Consider the following 10,225-nt stretch of genomic DNA (forward strand, 5'->3'; position numbering starts at 1 on the left):
TGGAACAACAATATGAACTAACCAGTACCCCCAGAGCTTGTGTCTCTAGCTGCATATATAGCAGAAGATGGCCTAGTTGGCCATCATTGGGAAGAGAGGCCCTTTGGTCTTGCAAACTTTATATGCCCCAGTACAGGGGAACACCAGGACCAAGAAGTGGGAGTGGGTGGGGAGGGGAGCAGGGCGAGAGAGGTGGGTATAGGAACTTTCGGGATAGCATTTGAAATGTAAATAAAGAAAATATCTAATAAAAAAAAGACATCTGTGTTTCAGTATGCACTCACTGATAAGTAGATATTAGCCCAAAAGTTCAGAATACCCAAGATTCAATTCACAGTCCATATAAACCCCAAGAAGGAAGACCAAAGTGTGAGTGCTTCAGTGCTTCTTAGAAGGGTGAACAAAATACTCACAGGAGGAAATATGGAGACAAAATGTGGAGCAGAGACTGAAGGAAAGGCCATCCAGAGACTGCCCCACCTGGGGATCCATCCCATATACAGTCACCAAACCCGGATGCTATTGAGGATGCCAAGAAGTGCTTGCTGACAGGAGCCTGGGATAGCTGTCTCCTGAGAGGATCTGCCAGAGCCTGACAGATTTAGAGGCAGATGCTCAAAGGACTGAACTCGGGGGTCCCCAATGGAGGAGTTGGAGAAGAGACTGAAGAAGCTGAGGGGGTTTGCAGCCCCAGGGAACAACAGTGCCAACCAGCCCCCCCCCAGAGCTCCTGGGGACTGGACCACCAACCAAAGAATACAAATGGAGGGACCCGTGGAACTGGCCACATATGTGGCAGAGGATGGCCTTGTTGGACATCAGTGGGAAGAACAACCTTTGAGCCTGAGGGTGTTAGATGTCCCAGTATAGGGGAATGGTGGGAAGATTGGAGTGGGTGGGTGGTTAGGTGAGCACTGTCATAGAGGCAGTGGGAGAGGGGATAGAATAGGGGATTTCCTAAGGGGGGGGACTGGAAAGGGGAAAACATTTGAAATGTAAATGAAGAAAATATCCAATAAAAAAAATTTTTTTAAATGTGTGTTTGAACTCTCACCTGGTGCCTGCCTCTGCGGAGGTGGGGTTAAGTAAGACACCTGGGTACCTGGAGTATTTAAAGTTGGCTCACTACTGCTATATGCATACATTTTTGCAAACTCATGTGTGGGCTTCTCCATAAAAAGTGACCATGTGAGTCCTATCAAAAGGTCAGGAATTCCAGTCTGATAAAAAAAGGAATGCTGCTAATTGCTTCAGTCCTGGAATGCTCACCCAAGGCACCTTAGCCAGTTGGTAATTTATTCTCTGGATGTTCAAAAAAAATGTACTGTAATATATGTGCATCTGCCATGGTGTGGATAGCCCCTCTGAAACTCCTGATGACAGTTCCTTGACCTTAAGACCATGGGAGGGGGCACCTTTACAAGGTGAGTAGGTCATGAGGCCATCATTGAGTGAGTCAAGCCATCACTACAGGACTGGGTTTAGTTATAAAAAGCCAGTTCAGTTTGCCTGGCTTCTCCCTCCAGCTCTTCATGTGCTTCACTGTGTGAAGCACTCTTCCATGTTAAAGTACAGCAGAGAAGCACTCTTTGGTTTAAATTGAGGTCTGGCTGTGTAACCTATGCTAAACTGAACTTGTAATCCTCCTGCTCCTGCCTCCCGAGTGTAGGGATTTTAGGTATGTCCTTGGCTGCCAGTGCCTCAATATTGAACTTCCTAACCTCCTGTGAGGAATAAGTTTCTTTTCTTTACCATCTCATAGCAACAAAATAGGGCTAAGGCAACCTCTGATTGAAATATCGGCATATATGTATGTAAGTGAAGATGTATATATAGATGTATGTATATGCATATACTTATCACATATGTATATGTGTCACAGGATTTTTCCTGTCCAATTATATTAGGAAAGCAGGAGGCCTGTGATTGGACAGGGAAAAGGGAGGCAGAGCTAAGAGTTACAGAGAAAGAAAGCGTCTCAGGAAGAAAGGGAAGGCCAAGATGGAGGTGGATGTGAACCAGAGTGACTTTAACCAGCCACAGGTAGTAGTTATGATATCACAAAGTTAGAATAACTGGGATAAAGCTTTTATCATTATCAATTGGTTCTGAAATTATTGTTTTGGAATCTTGTAAATTGAGAATTTACTGATACATAAATCTGATTGGTTAATTATAAGCTTCAAGAGTTTTGATTCTACTGAGTAAATGGGTGTTTTGGCGGCTGACCGTGGAGTGGACGGTCATTGCATGGGGCTGGCAGTAGAGATCTGCCAAGGGACTTGAGAGCTCCAGTCCAGAAAGTTGAGATCACCTGGCTGGAGCCAGGTGGTCCACTGGTTGTCGGCAGTAGTACGGGAAGCACGATGGTCCCTTTTTTAATATTTCCCTGATACATATATGTATGCATAAAACACTATATTCTCATAGTAAACCAAATAAACCTCCATCACACTAGAAATCATAATTCTGTTATGGTTTAGTATGGTTTTAAAGAATTCATCATATATATACAGACAGTACTGTTTTGTGGTGAGGTTCGGTATGGTGGACTAGGGTGGAGTACATATGTATATATACTTGTTCATGTTTGCACGTGTATGCATGTATGTGTGGAACCCAAAGACATGCCCCACTGCCTAGCTTTTTGTAGTGCAAATCCCAGCTCAGGCCCCCATGTTTCCTGAACAACCACTTTGCAGACTAAGCTGTTACTTTGGTCCCCAGAAAACAAGTTTTAGCCTCATTTACTCTTAAAAACAAACCAACCAACAAAAATCTAAATCAAAAATAGGTTCTGGTGGCTCAGGTCTCTAATCCCAGCATCTTGAGAGACTGAGGATTGGAAGTTCAAGGCCTGCCTGGATTAATTTAATATCCAGGAGAATGGCTGACCAAAACTCTCTCTCAAATTTTAAACGAAACGTAGAAGCTGTCTGTGGGTGCATACCAGCAGCTGCATAATTGCCCAGCATGCTGAAGCTCTTGGATTTCATCCTACCGCCCCAGACTAAATCCTGATACAGTTGAGAGTTGTCAAAAACCACAGTTCTCACTTGTTAGCCATACTCACTGTGTAAAACCGAATGCAGAGTATAGAACATTGACCTGCATCAAGGGAGTCAGTATTTTGCATTCTGAAAGATTGGCATTGGTGGAAAGGTATGTGGCTTTCAAGTTAAGTAATGAGGAGCTTGTACTTAATTAAGCTGGGTTACCTCTGAGCTGTTGTCCTAGAGATCCCTGTGGAGCAGCACAGGCAAAGTTACTCCCTAGCTACTTGGGTTTCCTCAGAAACAACCCTGATTACACCAGCCTTAATTAATTTATTCTGACCTAGAAGTAAGACGCTTCCAATTGACTCTCTACTTAAGAGCTAAGTACCTCCTTATTCCACACAGAGGACAGGAAACTCAGGGACTTAGCAAAATAGCCATAGAACCACAGGGCAGAGAAGAGGAGTGGGAACTTCTGACAATGTGAATTTAAGTTCAAAAATATTTATGATACCATGTGTCCAAAAAGATAATAGTGATCTATTCACAGAGAACATAAAACATACATAGTGCCTCTAAAACTTTGACTGCAGAAGCTAGGTCTGGTGGTGCACACCTGTAATCTAAACACTTGCAAGGCCCAGCAGGTGTGTTGTTTACATGCACAAAAATGCCATAACAAAACACATTAATTTGAACATGTGCTAGTAAAGCAAGTGGAAAAAGGAAATGCATAAAATAACGGCTTCATTAGAACAAAAGCAAATGAGCAAACACAGCAAGTTTGAGTCTGGAGCAACCAACCATTCGAGTTAGACATTAAAGCCAATGGCATGATCTTGGAATCTCAGTATATCCTGAGGCTGACTCCTTATGGATAACATGTGTAGAGAGTCTTCTACCAGCGAGCCGCCCAAGGAGGCTATGCTGAGCAAGCAAAAAATATGTGAAAATATAAACTGATTTACCACCATTTCAAACTCAGGATTTTTTCATTCCATGAAAAAGTCCAAGTCAACAGCTCTTGCTTTTATGCAAAAGTAGGTTCAAGAAGATGGCCTACTTTCCTGTTTGGTAGTGCTTGGCAGAACCAGGTGTGACCCCGCAGAGATGCAGTTTGCTTTGCCTCATACTATGCCTAGCTTGATGCCATCATCCAACTCACCCCACCCTCATCATCTAGGTACTCGGGTTTCACCTGCAGAATTGGATGTGCTCTATTTTGTCTGAGACAGGGTCTTGGTATGTACTGAACTAGATGATTTTGAAGAGCTTGTTGTTGGAAATTATAGGGATTACTTTAAATTAATATATGATACACATTTATGTTTACTGACTTACACCAATTTGAAATATGTATTTTTAATGGAAAAGAGTCAAGTCTTTCATGCAAGAGCATTCCATGTAATAAATGAAAATCTTGTACCCTCAAGGAGTTGGATGGCTTAAGTATGACCAGCACATAGTGACCCACTTCTAAGAGTGAGTACAGAAGATGAGAAGCAGAGAGGAAATCAGGATGGACAAACCTGACTGACACTAACTCAGGTCAGTGGCTTAGAAGACCTTTGGGCGGCATGTGGAGTCTTCCTCCTCAAACCATGATCCTAATCCCAGCTTGGAACAACTACAACCCAGGACCTGCTTACAAGGTAATGGACAAGCACTCCCACAAAGCAAGGAGTTCATCAAACAACAGGGAATTCTGAGACAGTGGTAGCCAAGAGGAGATTAAAGAGTCATGTAGCAAGAAAATACATTGTCATGAATGGGAATAGAGAACAGGGAAAGGATGTCACATAAATCTGAGGAAAAGTATATCCGAAAAGTATATCTGAAAAGTATATCGCTTTAATGGCAGTGTGCCAATACTGATTCGTGGATTATAGCAACCATACTATAGAAATGTAAGATACTTAAAACAGAGAGTAGGTACATGGAAACCTGCTGCTTGTCAGGTGTTGTCCTGTCAATCTTTCTGGAAATCTGAAAGTGTTTTAGGAAACAGATGACTTTTAGGAGAAAATGTGTATCAATGAGTCCATACATCTAGAGACAGGATGCTGAAGTAATCTGAAGTCTGAAGACCACCTTCGACAGTCAGGTCCCAGTCCCCTTCAGTGCTCGGCCTGAAGCACTGGGCTCCATCTTTGCTCAGGCTTTGAACCTTTCAAGTCCACATTTCAATTTCCTCAAAAAGAAAGGCCTGGTGGTTCCATCGTGGGAGAGACTTAATCAAGCCCAGGGGTCTGTGGTTGAATATCCACACCTATGTCTGAGTAACCCTTTCCACGGGGAAGAGCTGTGGGTCCAAACAGTCCCCTGGCATCTGAAATTCTGAGAACAGAAAAAAGGACTGTGCATGTGGTGGAACGTCTGTGACACTTCCACCACGAAGGAGACTGAAGTGGGATGAGAGTGACCATGAGGCCTACCTTGGGTTCATAGAAAGACTGTTATTTAAATTCAAACCAACCAAACAACAACAAAAATTTAAAAAGAAGGCTTGTTTGGCTACTTCCTCAAATACAAGGCTAAATGTCTAAAGCCAAAGTGCCAATTGGTCATTATCACCTACTAGACAACCTGAGGACTGGCTAGGGAGCTTTACACATTATAAGTCAAAACTCCTATACAATGTTTTCTCTAATGATGACTTAGATCCCATATAAGCGCACCAACTTTCTAGACTTTTAATCAGTTTGAATTTTATTTAAACAACAGCAACAAAAACAAATAAACAATCAAAAAACTGTGTTAAAGTGGAAAATCTGAAATACTCACTGCCGTGTAGACCGTAGCAAGTCTGGCTTGCTCATACAGGGAGCTGAGCCAGATGCAGACCAGAAAGGAGACAGCAGGGAGAGCTAATGCTTTAAAGCTGCTGGGCTAGCCCTCCACTGACCTCTTGAACCTGGGGAGTCGGTGCTTAAGCATAAATTATGAAAGGCCCTTCCTCAAGATAGCATCTCCATTGCTGGAGGATGCTATCAGACATGGCTTTGATTAAAATGACACGCTCCACCTACTTCTTTGAGGAATAAATGAAATGCAAATACACATTTCAAAATGAAAATACAAAGGGGTGATGCTCTGAAGGTGATGATGCTCTGAAGGTAGCTGGGCCCTGTGCAGTGCAGAAGCTGCTAGGCTTTTGCATCAGGCTCTGAGGCACAGTTTTAGCAATCCGGCACTTCGTACCCGTATGTAATTCTCCCAACACAGGGAGCCCTCCAACACTCATGGGGAATTGTTGGTTTGTTTATCTTGGAAGAGAGTCTCCAACTCTTGAACTGACCCTGTAATTGCTGTTTCTTCAATCAGAACAAAGGGAGTCGTAACGTCCATTGCACAGGAAAGCAGAGCAGAGAACCTGACAGACGAAGAGTCCTCCCCGGGTGATTAGCTGGGTTCTCCTTCCTTGCTTATAGGATAGAATCCTGGGGCTCTCAGGCAGAGTCGGGATTCTACGCCAAGGGAGAAGGCTGTGTAAGTACTGTCCTATACACAATCTTGTCTTTCTATATGTGAGGAGTTGGAAATATCGCACAGCCTCTGTCCACTTTTATTTACCAATGAGCCAATGTCTAAGTGTGCCTTCTGTCATCTCCTACATTGAGAATTGGTGTCTGTTCTAGTTTACTTTTTTGTTGCTGTGGTAAACACAATGACTGAAAACAACTTGGGGAGGAAAGGGTTTATGTCAGTTTACATGCTCAGGTTGGAATTCAGCAGTGAGGGAAGCTGGGATGGGAACTCAAGCAGAAACCTTGGAGAAAAGATGCTTTCTGAGCTAGCTTCCTTACGTGGCACAAGCTTACCTGCCGAAGAATAATGCCTCCTACAATGAGCTGGGCCCTCCCACATCAATTATCAGTCAACACAATTCATCACAGACATGGCCACAGGCCAATCTGATCCTGGAACCCCTGAACTACTGAGGCTTTCTCAAATGACTCTAGGCTGTGTCAAGTTCACAAGTGAAGCTAACCATGACCATATCCTAAGTCAGCTATGTTATAGGCTGTACTGACTACCATGAATAAATTCAAATTCCTATGTATGTATGGTCTTCAAATTCTTTAGATTTTAATTTTAAAATATAGGATGCATATTCAAAGGACACAGTCTTGCTATATCGTCCAGGCTGGTCCAGAAGTCATGTCTTCCTGCATCAACATATGTGTGATATGTGGTATCAGTGTGTGTGTGTGTGTGTGTGTGTGTGTGTGTGTGTGTGTGTGTGTGTTGTTTGAGACATGGTTTTATATTCTGAAGTCTAGGCAGACATCAAACTTATCAGAAGAGATATTGAAATAAATAGAAAACATCTGTCAAGGCTTGAATCTGACCCACCCCAGCCACATACACACCACAGGCTCTTGCTTTGAACACTCAGCCCTTTCTTCCTAGCTCCTGACCTAGTTTGAAGACTGTGGTACTTTCAGGAGGTAGGGTCTGGCTGGTGGCAGAAGGTGCCTTTGGAAGTTGCACCTCTAGTTCTGACTTGCTCTTGCTGCCTCCTAGTCTGCTGTGGAAACAAGCAGCTGTCACCACAAGCTTGCACCACCACTGTGGACTAGGCCATTCTGCCATGACTGCCATGCTAGGAAAGACTGAAACCCTGAGACAAAATGAACTGTTCCTTTCTTAAGTGACTCAAGCATTCAGCCACTGTCATTCAAAAATAAGAAAGGCAAACCAAGCTCCAAAAACGCACATTTTAAGCTTCTGTTAGACCTCTGTCACCTTCGGGGGAACTGCTCTGTGGCAGGTATCCCTACGCCTTCCACTTATACACAGGTCACATCTCCGCAAGGGAATCTGTTCCTTGGAGAAGGAAAGTGAGAGCTGGAGGTGCCTGAGGAGGGCTTCTCTCTGGTATTGACCAAGAGGGAGATTTTCCAGGCAACAGTGAAACAGGTTGTGCTTAGGGGACCATGAGATTGACAGGCCATCACAGTGTGGTGACCTACATTGTCAGGTTAAAAAATCTGGACCATGTCCTAAAACCAGTAGGAGCTGATGAAGTCTTTTAGTTTGAGAGGAAAATGGTTATTTTCAGAAAATTAACTTGTTTGAAGCCAAAAAGGGGGAAGGGGGAGAAAAAGAAACGAAATGGTTTATTGGTGAAATAATTGAAATGTCATTGTTTTACAATGAAAACAAGGGCCTCCTAAAGAGAAAACCAAGAGCAGGCAATGACCACACTGAAAGAAGACACCCTGCATACACATTATCTTTCACTCTACAGAAGCCAGAAAATTAAACAAAGACAAAATTCCCTTCAACAGTCATGGAAAAAAAAGAAGCTATGAATTTCACATAAAGTACAATTAATTGTATTCGTGCTTTTCACCTGATATTAGGGTGGGTAGGTGTGGGGACGAAGAGGGCCTACAAAGGGGAAGAGCGCCTCTTGCCACGAATTTTAAAGCCACCTACCAAAGGACAATAATCCCCCCCTTTTGTTTTTCTGAGAAAAGTTCACAATATCATTAAACACATTTGCAATCAAAACATGTTGGACCTCTTCCTGACCTATTTAAGGAGTCCTTTGGCCTTTTAAAAATGTGTTATCTTACCTGCCTATAAGTCTCTAAGTCAACTCATAAGCCTTACCTTCCTAAGTTCAGAGGGTAAAAGCAAGGGAAGCGGACATTTCTAAATGGCTAAAGAGCCATTTCATATATAGGAATTGCTATTTTAAAAACACTTAAACATGACATTCATCTCAATTTTTACTTTTTATATTTATTTATTTGTGTAGTGTGTGTGAGGGGGGGAGGAAGGGAGACAGAGGGGGGAGAGAGAGGAAGAGAGAGCATGCGCTGTAGTTACATGTATAGGTCACTTTGCTTACTTGCTGAACCACCACACACACCCATACAAGACATTGTTGAGAAACCCACACTGCCTTTCTCTTGCTCTCCCATCATGCTTAAGTTGATATGGAAATCTTTTTCTTGATAAATCCAAACCTTGGTTCATGATGACTCATTGGCTCATCCCACAGCTCTGTTCTGCAGTAGTGTGTGGAAAAAAGCTGGGCTTCAGCAGCACAGGGGTCACTGAAAGGAACTCAGCCTGCCCAGGCTCAGCAGAGTCTGGCTGTGGCTCTCACAGGAAAAACCGGTAATGGTGATTACCTTCCTTTGCGTGTGATCTCGTTTCCTGCTGCCCTCATTTTTCCACGAAGGAATCTCCACCCAAACTAGCATCTCATTTTCCAAGATGTAAATCATAAGCATAGGAGGTACTGTTGCTTTCAAAATTAAGAAATGAACAGGAGGCAACAGATAAAACTTCTGGCTCCTGTTCAGGAACCACAACAGCCTGTCTTGATGGCTGAATGTCAGATGAAGGAGGGGACCGTGGTCCACCTTTGCAAGTCCTGGTGGAACAATACTGAGATCAGCCATTAAACAGCTACATGTTCAATATGTAAACGTGTTATGGGCCATGATGATGAGGATCTTCTATGAACAAAACATGAAAAGGGAGAGAAGACCCCCTCCCCAGCACTCTCCTGGGATAGCATATTTACAGTTTAGCTGACTGAGAGGATTGAACAAGGATATCGCTGTTAGGATCTGAAAGTCTGTGTTCCCCTTCCAGTTCACACACTGCATTTTATACCCTGGAGGTGAAAGCACTGCAGAGCAGAGCTGCTTTGCTGGTGGTTGCTCCGTGGGAATCTTCTGAAAGATTCCCTGAAGACTGTTCTGCCCTTGCCACCACGCAATTGGAAAATATCACCTGTGAACTGGGCTCAGGCCTTCTGCAGACCCCGAATCTGACAGCAGCTTAGACAGCCTAGGCTCCAGAACAGTGTGAAATTAATTTCTGCTGCTTAGTTTACCTTGTGTATGAGTGTGTGCACATGCGTGTCTATGTCTGTGCACATGTACACACATGTATATGTGTACTGCACAAGCCAGAAGAGGATGTCAGATCCCCTGGAGCTACAGTTACAGGCCCAAAGGGGGTTCTAAGAACTGAACCTTGGTCCTCTGAAAGAACAGTAAGTGCTCCTAAATGCTGGGCTGGAGCTCTCCAACTCAACTTCTGCTGCTTATTAGCTAACTAGGTTTTGATTGTTATAGAACCCTTAAAGGCCTTAGACAACAGCAAATATGTTACATGCCAGGAAGGAAGGGAGGAAGGAAGGAAGGAAGGAAGGAAGGAAGGAGGGAAGGGAAGGGAAGGGAAGGGAAGGGAAGGGAAGG

This window comes from Mus pahari, chromosome 15 (assembly GCF_900095145.1).
Source record: "Mus pahari chromosome 15, PAHARI_EIJ_v1.1, whole genome shotgun sequence".
Taxonomy (NCBI): Eukaryota; Metazoa; Chordata; class Mammalia; order Rodentia; family Muridae; genus Mus; species Mus pahari.